Here is a 14,607-nt window from a genome sequence, read left to right as displayed (position 1 = left end):
AAAAAGGAGTGAGCAGCCTATCATATCTTGCCATATGCCACGGTTTTGTCATTAGGCGGCCACCGGCCTTAAAGTGCCAGGGCCGCCTCGTTATCCCCAGTCTGGCCCTGACATTTCCCCAGAAATAATACTCTTGAACATGGAAAATTTTCATTCATTCTCATTTTTTTGCAGGGAAACGGTCAACGGTCAAAGGCCATGTGACACATAAGCAGGTACTGATAGGTTGTCGTCATAGAAACAAAATCAAGTAGAAGAGCACCTTTAAATTCAACTGTTAGACCAGTTATGGTTGTGTGGTGACAACCAAAGCTTCATGACAGACAGGCTCTATTGTATCTTGTGGTTAAAGGTTTTACTTGATGGATTTACAAAAATGTCCCGAAGCCCCCTCTCTCCTCCCTCACCATTACAATGGCCGCCTGAATCAGTCTACTACAATCAGTGGCTTACTAGCAGGAGAAAGATAACTTAACGGGGAGGAATATGTATGAAGATGAAGTAAACATGTCTGCTCTCATGGTGGGCTTGAGGATATTGCAGGACTTCCTCGGCCTGTTTCTTTTTTCAGTTTTTTTAAGTTATTTCTTAGTCCCGGGCCTCTTACCCCCTAGGATAATTATTTTTGGAGACCCCCCTCCCCCACACATTTTGGACGTTGCTTAGCAACAACCTGTTTTTCCCCAATATTTGAATGCATTCATATCAACCATCCATACCCTACAAAGATAACCCAGTGTCAGGGCCGAGATGGCAGCCATGTCATTTTAAGATCGGGTGAGTAGTATCTACAGTGGCCATTTGCCCCGTGTGCCCGATGGCCGGTCCGGGCCTGGTCTGTATGTTTATTTTGACAATACCCCTGCAATAAATATACTGTATATATATATATATATATATATATACATATATATATATATATATATATGTAAACAATCAGTCGTTGGTCTCGTCTTAGATTCAGGCGCCTTATGCCTATCCCATGCGTGTTTAATACCCTCACTGTATTACCCTCTACCACTTCTGCTGGGAGGCTGTTCCACTTATCTACCACCCTCTGAGTAAAGTTAAACTGAGTTATTTTTAGTTATGCTAAAAGCTGTTAAGGGGACAGTTTCTTTTTATGCGAGAAAAAGGCTTTGTGCTTGAAGCAAAAGTATTTACATTTGAATTGGGTAAAGAGGCGCCTTTAGTTGTAATTTAATTGAAAATCTTTAAATGAAGATCAGTGATGTGGATTTAACTCAATTCTCAGAGACCCGCTGCTAAAAATGCCACGTTTAACCACAAATTCACATAAAGACGACATCCTGTCTCCGTGGTAACAGAACAGCAGGCTGCCTTGAAATCTTAGAAAGTTCAAGTTTGTTGGGTCATCGGTCCCCGCTTTCTATTTGTTATTTGTGGCAAATCACCATGTTTTTTTAAATTATTATTTTATTTTTATTATTATTATTAATGTTTTATTTTTTTTACAGCGATGAATGGATCAAAACAAAACAAAAACTTTTGTCCCGCATTCACAAGGAATTTTTGTCTATTTTAGAAAAATATATATTTATTTTAATATCATTTTTTAATCAGGGTATATTTTAAACATGAGATGGGAAGCTGTGTGACCAACCGGCAACCTTTTCTGTCTTTATTTATTCTCATTGGGGTTTCGTATTTCGTTTTGGGAAATATAAAATAAGGCATGTTTTATACCTACATAATTATTGTGCGAAAAATATGCAATGAACGGAATTCTGTAAATATTATTGTGCCATCATCACCATTTTTAGACATTGCGGCTTTTATAGATAACCCCCATTTTTTTCTTCCCCTTTTTTCAGTGGCTAAAGGAACCAATCAATTTCCACCAGAGACGAGGAATAATCTTGAAACCCCAGGTAGGATATATAAATATATATATATATATATATATATATATATATATATATATATATATATATATATATACTTGACACATATAATATTGATTAATAGAGCCATAATAAAATAAGTAGGGGAATTAAATAGGGGAAAACGCAATGGTTGGAGGGGAAGGAGTGCCGAAATCAAGATCACAGATAAAAATGATATATATATTTATATATATGTATCGGAAACCCTACCTTATGTAGGTTCAGGCAGCCTTTGCGAGGTAGATGAGGAGAACTTTCGGACAGGAAATTGGTTGGATGAGCAAGTTTTGCCCCCATTTGCCTTTCACCTGCTGGAGGTAAAAGGATCTCTTGGTTTAGAACTGAATACCTCCAAAACAATTACACTATTTGAAAAACAAAAGAGAAATAACACGCACTATGGCCAGTTTTAGTAAAAGAATTCAATGAAGCTTGAGGTTGTGAAGTCCCCCAGTTATTAATATAGCGCCTTCAGATTCCCTAGCGCTGTTACAATAGGGGACGGTGAGAAATTTCACAAATTAAAACCTTTTCAAAAGTGGTTTAAACAAAAATTGGCAATAACTTTCACACAGACTAAGACGTATCGGTTACAGAAGGAGAAGAGGGCCGCGCTCTTTCGAGTTTATTAAAGTAATTATAGTGCCAAGTCTTGGCATTACACAGCCACCTGCAACCGCTGTGGTCCAGAGGGGCCACTAGGAGTTAGGGAGCCCCAAGATTCTTGGTTCAGGAGGGCCCTTTAAACTGACCTAAATCTACCATTCATGATATTACCCAGAGCATTCCCTTTTCGGGATGTGGGTAGACGTTCCCGCTGACATTGGCAGGTGGTCCGCTGACGTCAGTGGGCGTCCTGTTGATGTTGCATGCCGGGAAGATGCTGTAGTTGGATGGGTAGTTGGCCAGGAGCGCTGTTCCCGGGACCCAGAGTTTCTCTGTGGTGACCAGGAGACCCAGAGAAGCTTCACCCGGAGTCTCCAGGTAAAACCCAGAGTCCCCAGGTAAGTTCACGATGTCTGTAATAGGTTATTAACAATCATAGAAAAGGCGTTTGCTAAAATATCTCTGGCTCATATGTTGAATACAATTGTGAGCACTAATGTCACACCTTCAACAAACTCTGGATCCAAAGCTGGATACATACATGGAGGCCCCATTCCACAGCTTCCAGAAGCCCCATCACTTGGTGGCCTGTTCTTACAGGATAGTCCATGACATTATCAGGGAATTCTATTGGATGAGAGTCCAGATCCTATTGTTTACAGATGAAATACAATACATTGAAAAATATTCAACAAAAAAGGACCAAAAAAGAAATTCCCTTTAATTTACACAAATCCTGTGATGGAAGACAGAGGACGAGCTCTTTTGGACAGCCTGGGAAAGGAGGCAGCTTTTGCGAGCCAGGTGGTCCTTATCTATCATCAGTGGCCTTGTTATTTTCCTGTGACTATTTGGTTTCTGATTGGCTACCTGATGTTTGTTTAAATAAGCAAACACCCCTCCCCCATCTGACCGCAGATGTATATGTAGAGATCTATGTCCAAACAGCACAAATGTTTACATAATATGAAGGCTTTAAATGGATGAAAGGAGTTAAATTGAAATTCGCATGACAGAAAAGTCGCCTTAACCCTGAATTTAGTTTGTTTGGTGAAATACAATGTTTTGCTTTGTCTACAAGAAAAGAATACAATTTATATTTTGGAAGAAGATAAATGATGATTAACGATGATTCTAGTCATTACTTGTATGTAGAGATAAAAACTGTGACCACAATGCTGTCTCATACTCCTCTACATTTCAAGGGTCCAAATTGGGACCCCTGTATTGCGGAGTGTGGCTGGACCCAAGATTGGACATGGTTGGGGCATCTGCAGGATCCCCTCCATATGCATTTGCACGTATGTCTGCCTCCCCCATCTATTTTCTGTGCAGGAAATGCCTTTGGGCCCCGTGTGGATGCATGGAAAGTGCTCCCATTGATCTCATTGGGAGCGTTTTCCTACCGCTGATTGGCACCATGGAGGACAGCTGCAGAGAGTACTTTAAGTCCAAGTCCCATTAAAAATAATCTTTCCATGCATTCAAAGTTTGTGTCCATATTATTTAAATCATTTTAATTTATCAGCCCTGGAGGCATGCATTGTGCACGTCGGTACTGGACTGAGGCAATAATCCTGGCCCTGGCCACTTAAGGCCAGCAGCCAATCAGTCACAAGTATACGGCTTCACCCAATAGGTTGCTGGGAGTCATATTTGCCCAGTGTGCCTGGCGTCCAATCAGTAACTGATAGGTGGTCATGTGGTACTTGAACGCAGATTCATGTAATGCTGATTGCTTTATGGGAGGACTTTCAAAGTCCTTGTTATATGCTTTCTCCATAGACCTTCACGAGTCAATGAGTCCCCTCTAGGGATCAAGGGCTTCCTACTGTACATGATGATAAGGATCACGGAAATCAGTTAATGATAATGGGTGCTATTCAACAATATTAGTAAATAAGTTTGGTAGAGCAGTCCTAGGGGGGACATTTTTGCCCCCCCCCAAAAAAAAAGACACTTCTTTGTTGAAGGCAACTGTAGTAATGTCTGAGAGGAGGAAGCCGAGAACAGAATGATCTGATTTTAGCTTTGGATTTCCTTCCATGGCCTCTGAGCCAAAAAATTCAACCGTTTAAAAAAAAAAAAAAAAAGAAAAAAGCATAAGCCAATGGTGATTAACCCCTGCTTGCCTGGATATGGAAGAAAATTACTCAAAGTTTGGAGCGTACAAAAAAAACCCATCACGTAAGAAATAGACTTTTGCATGGAGGTTTTTGATTTACCTCCCGCATTGTCTTAAGCCCGACCCAGGGCAGCTCCTCCAGCCGCCCCCTCCGTGGCCACCATCTGTTGGATTATGATGTCATATCCCATCGATCCACGTCTATAAGGCATACAGTGCCTTTTAATGCAGCCTGTGGATGCACAGTCCTCCGTGGCATCGTTGCCAACAGTCCCAAGTCTGCAGAGACAGTCCCATAAGTTTGGTGTCCCGCCCAGCCAAATTCAGATCTTTCCTGCCTATGCTCAGTGCATTACAAGTATGCCATGGTGTAAAGAGGCTGGTTGGCGGATCATGGATCCCCCCTGCCATTGAGCAGAGTTACTACTTGGGGGCATGATCACCCGAAAGGACAATAAAAAAAAATGTCTGCATTACTCAATAACCATTAGCGTATCCCGGAAATATTTCGATAAATCTACCCCATTGTCTTGCTGATGCTATTGGCTCATCTGTGTTCAAGCAGGGGGCAGCCTGAAAAGTATGTTTTCTTGTTCATTGCCTACAATGTAAGCTATATTGTAAAGTGCACACTCAGAAACATTCTCCATAGCTTCACCGCATGGCTCCTAACCGCTTGGTTTCCTTTTAGGTTTGGCAACTGTTTTGTGGACAAACATGCATTGTTTAAATTGGCTTTCATTTGCCGGAATCCGAGCCCCTCCTAAACCACAAAATTAATTCAATCAGTACGGTCGGTAGCGAGAGGCCTTTGTGCAGCCGTAACGCTCTCAAGGCCAGCGACTGCGGAATAATAGAGGGGGAAATACTTGGAACTTGGGAATTAGTAAATAGGGCTTGTCTGGAACAGCCGGATGTGAAGGGTCTCGCTGTATCGCTGTATCGCTGTATATCTCTTTGATTTTGGTTTATGTAAATTGTCATTATAGAATCATAACATAATTCCTCTCTCTCGCCTTCTTCTTGGAAAGCGTCGGTGGAAAAATCACAAAACATTACAACAATAATTTTTTCGGCAGACATTTTTTCCACCGTAGATCTATTTTTAAGGGTAATATTGCTAACTTTTTGGACAATTGTCTCCTTTTAAAAGCTTTTTTTGCCTATACCTTCTAAATATGTATTCAATGTAGGGGGGGGGGGTTGGATGCGCATGCATGGCTGCCTGGAAAACTCTTTCTACATTGAAGCCACTAGCAACGCTAAAGGGTACATTTTAAGTAACCAAAAGCAATTAACTAATAAATATATTAAGAAAAATATGAGTGCTTGAAATAATAGGTATGTAATATATATATATTATATATAGTATAGGGATATGTAAATACTCTCTGGTTATTCTAGCTTTAAATTGTGGAGCATGGCTGTAAAAGAGACCCAACAGACCTTGAAAGTTTAATTAGAATACACTGAATTGACTAAAAAGGTGATTACTTGGCCATTTTGCCCCAAATACCACTTTTTTATGCTATACAGCTGAAAACAATGCAAACCATGATAGGGAGACTTTTTGCTGGCAGCCAACAGACACCTTATCAGCTTAAATCACTATCATAATCTTGCCGGGGGCTATACAAGGAGCCTTTAATCTGCAGGGGGTGCGACTTTTGTCTCTTTTGATCAGCACATTTTCTCTAGCACATGAGATGTCTCATCTCCTTAAACCTTTTAAGTCTCTCAGCAGGGTTTATCACTCCTGACATCTTGTGACATCCCTGTTAGCACTGCCTGACTTCAGTTTATCTGAGCAAGACATTCACAAATCTCTGATGAGGAGGAACAAAAGGTGACAATCTCCTCTAATGAACTCTTTCAACAGTGGTTTAGGTTGGCCACATGTATTTCACAACCAGCTCTGCCTCCAACTAAGACAGTTCCACACATCTCTCGACAGCATGGAGGCCTTAATACGCTTAAAGAACAAACATCATGTAAACGACGATGCCACCAGTTATTGTGACCACTTCATAAATTAGCAATTCAAATAAAAAGGAAGGTATTATTACAAAAGATCTAGGTTAGGCTACAAGTCTTTTCGTGGACGTCTAATCTGCAGATTGTTCCATCCTTCCCTCTGATTCCGAGTTTCCAGAGGCCTTTAAATCATATATATATATTTGTAATAAATGAGTTTGAAGAGAGTAGAGTGAATGTCATCAACTGTTTGCTTCCAGATCAGCGAGCCTGTCTGTGAGCTGATGAATATCTATGTGGACACCTACAGAAGTATCTCATCGTGGATGGAGAAGTCTGGACTTTGGTTCTCCAGGACCGGCGGATCTATGTTAGTCGGCAGAGACTTCAAGATCGATTGGATGTCTTCTCGAACAGTAAGTGCTTCATGACTTTTTGGAGAAGGTAACAAAGAACTTCATTACTTTGCAACTTTTTGTAACATTCTGAGCTCACAGGGTCATATGTCACAGGATCCAAACATTGTTACCAAGACACCAACACATGAAGAAAGAAATGAGTGTAGTTATAGTGGGTTAACCTCATATTGGCAGATGAAACTACTGGAAAAGAAGGTGATGTTTCTAAGTTTTACCAAACCTAACCCAAGAGGTGGACCAGAGGTTAACAGTGAGTTGTCCTCAATGGAATTCCACATCACCCATACAGGTGCTCTGGTTTCTACTTTGGCAGAAAATGTTTTCTTCCCAGTAATCCATCCCAAAATAAATTTTAAAAGAGATATTGCTTTTGATGACCAACTGAATGTTTTTTTTATTGGTGGTCATTTTTTTCAACCATGTTGATGTTCATTTTGGTTGAAATCTCAACGGTCAGCAGATGCAGGCAGAACAGCGAGCGGTATGGGGCTCACAAAGCTGAAGCCACGGAAGATCTCTTGTTCTTTTGAAGACAGAGGCCAATCTAGCGGGCCTCTCGTTGGCACATATGGGCTCTGCTCCGCAATCCTGTTCAAATGCTCCAGAGATGGCTAAAAGAAAGCAGAATATAAATTTAGAAAAATTTTTATATAAGCAAAACAAATAAGAAATATTGTTTCTAAGATCTAGATGTGTTATCTACTTGGTTCCCACATACCCACACCCTACCCTAACGAATACTGAATATACTTACTGTTTCCAGGGTAAATGGTGGGGCTACTCTCCCAGCCTCAAGCTCTTCCCAGTTGATGCTATTAAAGAAGGCGCATGATCGGATATTTGCCACCATTTGGACCCGAAAAGTAGGAAATTTGTTCAGGAGCTATAAAGAGACAAAATGAGATAAAATATTATTATGTGAACTAGACCACATAAAGAAACATAATCACTGAGCACAGATAATGTCTTCACACAAGTAGACCCCTTAGAATATCTGCTTCTACTCACCAGTTTTAAGATGTCTTTGGTGTCACTGCTTAGCCACTCGGGGTAGTCGGGTGTTTGATAGACGACTGACCTCTTCAAGATGTGATCATAACCATCAAAATTAATGGCATTAAAGGGATAAAATCCCGTGGCCATTTCGTAAAGGATGATGCCAAATGCCCACCAGTCGACCCCGCAGTTGTAGGATTCATCCATGTACATCTGTCAAGAGAAAGGTGGATTTTGGCTTATTTGTTAAAGTGTCCAAATCGAGAAATAAAAAAGATATTGTCAAAAGTGTAGATTTCTAATCCTCACCTCTGGTGCAATATAGCCAGGGGTTCCTGCATTTCCAACGGCTTTGGCGCCACCAGACATATTCCGCAGCGCCAGCCCAAAATCAGCTATTCTTATATGGCCGACGCTGTCCAGGAGAATATTATCTAGTTTCAGGTCTCTGTGAAGACAAGAATTCATAGTTATTTATATTGTTTTGTTTGTTTAAGAAATGTAACTGATGAGGGACTCCCTGGTTATAGTATGGGACTAAGTTGGCCCATTTGTAGAAACCCCTTTCCATTTATGATGAAACCAGCATATCAAATACTGAAATACAATCCAAAGGCCTTCTATGGAGACAGTATCTGGGGATTAAACAGAAGCTCTCAGAGCAAACAACATTTTGTCCAAGAAATACAAACAAGAGAAACATAAGGAAGAGGGAAAACTGGTATGGAATGGAACGGAAGAATTATTAGAAATAACATATATGCGTAGAAAGACGTAAAGCAGACAGAGCAGATGACAGAACACAACGTGATATATTTATATATATGTGTGAAGGAAGACTGGTAATTACCGATGGATGACGCCATTGTTGTGCAGGAACTGCAGGCCGCAGACAATCTCTGCCGCGAAGAACCTGTTGGATAAACATGAAGTTAACCCCAAATAATAAAACTGAAACCATTGTTCTCCCTAGAGCCCCGTGTAATATTATTCCAACCCGGTGCCTTTTCTATCGCAATAATTGCCTTTTCTATACTATCGCTGCCTATCCTCAAACCCCAATCTCTTTAAATCTCATTCTTACTTCGTGGTCTCGATAGGAAGCCTGCCTGCATTTGTAAGAAAGTCAAAAAGGGTCCCTCCACTTAAATACTCCATGACATAACAGAGGTGGTCCTATTTCAGAATAAATAGAAAACAAAGTCAAATTTACTATGTAGACAAAGAAGGTTCTAATAACTACGCCCCATGGGGGGGGCATGTCCATATTTTAATACATTTACTGTTTCAATATTTCCTTCGGGAAGGAAATGGCTTTAGAATTCTGAATTCAGCTGCCTGATTTACTAAACATTTGTTTATATGATATAAAATGGATTTCTCGTATGTCTTATAAGTAAATACAGATATAGATAGTATTCTGATGGACAGGAAGGTCGCAGTTACCTCTGTCTGGAAAGTGGAGATGGCATGGGTGAGAAAGAAGCTGCCTGCGGAGATCTCCAAAACCTGCCGCTCCATCATGATGTACTCCCTGCTGCGATTCACCAAGCGCTTTTTGCTCACCATTTTTACTGCCAGCTTCTGGTTACTGATGTTATCAGTCGCCAGCAGGACCTGAAAGGTGCACAGAGGTGAATTAGGATACATTTTCGTGCTTATTCATAGATATAAATAACGGAAGCACATAGCAGACATGCCTCCTACCATAATCAGACTTTTACACCTGGGGACTTTATAGGGTATGGGGAAATTGATGTGATTCAGGGGTAGACATTGGATCTCTGGATGCCTTTTAGCTTTAGGAAATCCTGAGGCTCAGGTTTTACTACCAGTTTCCCCCAATACACAGTAAAGCTTACAGGTAAATGCTCTAAAAACCTAACCCTGAAACACCCACTTACCCTTCCAAAACCTCCTTCGCCCAGTACGCCATGGAACAAAAGCCGGTCAATAGATGTTGGACCTGGTACTGTGTTTCTGGGTGCGACATGCGATGGTTCAGGTGCTTTCTTAGTACTAGGGCCGGTTTCATCTTGCGAAGATGATCGTTTTCGCTTTCTGGAACCTGCCTTTTCCCGTTCTTCACCTTCATGCCGCTTTTCTCCTTTTGGAGACCCAGATACCTTCCTCTTCTTCTTACATGGCTCCTCGCCAGTTCCCGAATTGGGCCTTTTCGTGCCCCTTCCCAGGCCTACCAGATGGTTAAAACCCTCTTTTATATGACCGGCAATATTCCAGACAAACAGTAGGAGCATCTGAAAGAGAGTGGTAACCTCTCCTTCTGCTCCATTAGATGTCCCTGGTGGAACTGGGACATCTTTCATGGGGCTGCAGCCTTTCCCTGCTGAGTCAGAATGGTTTTTGCTCTGTCTCCTCTCAGGTGTTTTCTGCGCCCTCTTACGGCCTCTCCCTCGGCCCCCCTTTCTTTTATGTTTTTTTGGCATTATGAGTGATTATCTCACAATATGCTTTATTCGCTTGCTTCTTGTACGAAACCTGAAGCAAAGTGAGCTCTGAGGGCTCTAGCCAGCTGACATCATACAGTGTTCATTGTGATGTCATCAGCTGCCCTAGATTCTATGACATCATAAACACAGCTATGACATCTCAGCCCAGCTACCAAATATGGATTATGTTACTATGTTATCTAATTGTCACTGATGGTCAAATTAGTGAGTATTTCACTGAATGTGAGAAGAGGATGCATCACTTTAATGACATTGTATCTCATTAACCAATCACAGTATCCACTGGACATTATTTCCAAGGATACCAGGAAAATAACATCTACGATTTTTTATGTTTCTTTAGCATTTCATTTATTATAAAATCCCCGGAAGACGTTCTTCTGAATACTGTTTGTTGGGTGTCACTGCATATAATGATATCTATTCGGAAGACCAGGAAGCGGACAGATTATATTTCTATTACCGATGATATTAAAAAGCACATTAAAAGAATTGGACGCCATATGGGCGTGGCAGAATATAAAATAGTATTAGTTATTCAATGACATTCATGGGAATAGAGTTAAAACAAAGTAATCTTCCCCAGACCCTTAGAATCCAAAATCTAAAGAAATTATTAACAAACCAAAAATTTCCAACATAACCCACCAGTGAACTCTTGTATTTTGTTTTGAGCATCACATGTCCTTTTGGATACAATAAATAGAGAGTTTTTGACAATTGTCATTCCATTTTATTCACAGATTGTATTCACAGAAAGGAGAAGAGGGCCCGGCTCTTGTGAGCTTCCAATCTCCCTGTTCAGTTAAACCGTTTAACAGCCCCTCACGAGTGTAATGGATTATTGCATCATAGCCATTTTTGTTGGATGATAATCAAAATAAATGATCAAATAATCAAATAAATAGTGGGCATCAAATCATTTGTGACGTCATGATATGTTGCGTGTAAAATCACACCCGGCGCTATCTGTTGGAACCGCTGCCCAGCCGCCTCCGTCGGACGTCTTGCACATTAATGTAGATACGAGACTTCCCGTAGGCAGCAAAAAAAGATGTAATGTAATGGAGCTTTTTATAAAATATATTACGTTTCTGTTAGTTTTATTATTTGGTGTGGAATACATGAAGATATCCTGGGGAAACATGTTTCACATTTGTACCATTGCATCATGAATAATGCAGGACTTGATGGTCAATACATTAAAAAATAAGCCCGATCTGGACTTAAAAATAATAATAATATATATATATATATAAATTATTGTGTACACAAAAATGAATAGTCGATCTATGTTAGTCGGCAGAGACTTCAAGATCGATTGGATGTCTTCTCAAACAGTAAGTGCTTCATGACTTTTTGGAGAAAGTAACAAAGAACTTCGTTACTTTGCAACTGTTTGTAACATTCTGAGCTCACAGGGTCATATGTCACAGGATCCAAACATTGTTATCAAAACACCAACCATGAAGAAAGAAATGAGTGTAGTTATAGTGGGTTAACCTCATATTGGCAGATGAAACTACTGGAAAAGAAGGTGATGTTTATAAGTTTTACCAAACCTAACCCAAGAGGTGGACCAGAGGTTAATAGTGAGTTGTCCTCAATGGAATTCAACGTCACCCATACAGGTGCTGTGGTTTCTTCTTTGGCAGAAAGTGTTTTCTTCCCAGTAATCCATCACAAAATAAATTTCAAAAGAGATATTGCTTTTGATGACCAATTGAATGTTTTTTTTTATTGGTGGTCTTTTTTTTTCAACCATGTTGATGTTCATTTTGGTTGAAATCTCAACGGTCAGCAGATGCAGGCAGAACAGCGAGCGGTATGGGGCTCACAAAGCTGAAGCCACGGAAGATCTCTTGTTCTTTTGAAGACAGAGGCCAATCTAGTGGGCCCCTCGTTGGCACATATGGGCTCTGCTCCGCAATCCTGTTCAAATGCTCCAGAGATGGCTAAAAGAAAGAAGAATATAAATTTAGAACATTTTTATATAAGCAAAACAAATAAGAAATATTGTTTCTAAGATCTAGATGTGTTATCTACTTGGTTCCCACATACCCACACCCTACCCTAATGAATACTGAATATACTTACTGTTTCCAGGGTAAATGGTGGGGCTACTCTCCCAGCCTCAAGCTCTTCCCAGTTGATGCTATTAAAGAAGGCGCATGATCGGATGTTTGCCACCATTTGGACCCGAAAAGTAGGGAATTTGTTCAGGAGCTATAAAGAGACAAAATGAGATAAAATATTATTATGTGAACTAGACCACATAAAGAAACATAATCACTGAGCACAGATAATGTCTTCACACAAGTAGACCCCTTAGAATATCTGCTTGTACTCACCAGTTGTAAGATGTCTTTGGTGTCACTGCTTAGCCACTCGGGGTAGTCGGGTGTTTGATAGACGACTGACCTCTTCAAGACGTGGTCATAACCATCAAAATTAATGGCATTAAAGGGATAAAATCCCGTGGCCATTTCGTAAAGGATGATGCCAAATGCCCACCAGTCGACCCCGCAGTTGTAGGATTCATCCATGTACATCTGTCAAGAGAAAGGTGGAGGTTGGCTTATTTGTTAAAGTGTCCAAGTAGAGAAATAAAAAAGATATTGTCAAAAGTGTAGATTTCTAATCCTCACCTCTGGTGCAATATAGCCAGGGGTTCCTGCATTTCCAATGGCTTTGGCGCCACCAAACATATTCCGCAGCGCCAGCCCAAAATCAGCTATTCTTATATGGCCGACGCTGTCCAGGAGAATATTTTCTGGTTTCAGGTCTCTGTGAAGACAATAATTCATAGTTATTTATATTGTTTTTGTTTTGTTAAAATTAACTTCACTGATGAGGGACTCCCTGGTTATATTATGGGAGTTAGTTGGCCAATTTATAGAAACACCTATTCTGCACCTCGCATAACAGTGCAGGAGCCCGTGGGGTTTTTACATTAATGATGAAACCAGAAACATTGTGTCCAAGAAACACAAAATAATGATAAACATAAGGATGAGGGACAACTGGTATGGTATAGAAAGGAAGAATTATTAGAAATAACATATATGCGTAGAAAGACGTAAAGCAGACAGAGCAGGCGACAGAACACAATGTGATATATTTATATATATATGTGAAGGAAGACTGGTAATTACCGATGGATGACGCCATTGTTGTGCAGGAACTGCAGGCCGCAGACAATCTCTGCCGCGAAGAACCTGTTGGATAAACATGAAGTTAACCCCAAATAATAAAACTGAAACCATTGTTCTCCCTAGAGCCCCGTGTAATATTATTCCAACCCGGTGCCTTTTCTATCGCAATAATTGCCTTTTCTATACTATCGCTGTCTATCCTCAAACCCCAATCTCTTTAAATCTCATTCTTACTTCGTGGTCTCGATATGAAGCCTGCCTGCATTTGTAAGAAAGTCAAAAAGGGTCCCTCCACTTAAATACTCCATGACATAACAGAGGTGGTCCTATTTCAGAATAAATAGAAAACAAAGTCAAATTTACTATGTAGACAAAGAAGGTTCTAATAACTACGCCCCATGGGGGGGGCATGTCTATATTTTAATACATTTACTGTTTCAATATTTCCTTCGGGAAGGAAATGGCTTTAGAATTCTGAATTCAGCTGCCTGATTTACTAAACATTTTTTATATGATATAAAATGGATTTCTCGAATGCCTTATAAGTAAATACAGATTTAGATAGTATTCTGATGGACAGGAAGGTCCCAGTTACCTCTGTCTGGAAAGTGGAGATGGCATGGGTGAGAAAGAAGCTGCCTGCGGAGATCTCCAAAACCTGCCGCTCCATCATGATGTACTCCCTGCTGCGATTCACCAAGCGCTTTTTGCTCACCATTTTTACTGCCAGCTTCTGGTTACTGATGTTATCAGTCGCCAGCAGGACCTGAAAGGTGCACAGAGGTGAATTAGGATAAATTTTTGTGCTTATTCATAGATATAAATAACGGAAGCACATAGCAGACATGCCTCCTACTATAATCAGACTTTTACACCTGGGGACTTTATAGGGTATGGGGAAATTGATGTGATTCAGGGGTAGACATTGGATCTCTGGATGCCTTTTAGCTTTAG

The 14,607-nt window shown here is 40.5% G+C and overlaps 1 long non-coding RNA gene across 1 annotated transcript; it reads right to left on the bottom strand.

The window, feature by feature from the left end:
* Positions 1-13,221: 13,221 nt before the first annotated feature.
* Positions 13,222-14,302, bottom strand: LOC128470424 (uncharacterized). Its single transcript, XR_008346029.1, has 3 exons — positions 14,249-14,302; positions 13,654-13,716; positions 13,222-13,285 (listed from the first exon to the last, which is right to left on the bottom strand). It is a non-coding gene; the product is annotated as an uncharacterized LOC128470424 (long non-coding RNA).
* Between the last annotated feature and the right edge of the window lie 305 nt (positions 14,303-14,607).

Source organism: Spea bombifrons, chromosome 12, assembly GCF_027358695.1.
Source record: "Spea bombifrons isolate aSpeBom1 chromosome 12, aSpeBom1.2.pri, whole genome shotgun sequence".
NCBI lineage: Eukaryota > Metazoa > Chordata > Amphibia > Anura > Pelobatidae > Spea > Spea bombifrons.
The sequence above is the reverse complement of the archived record's forward strand: the minus strand, read 5'-3'. Positions and strand labels throughout refer to the sequence as shown.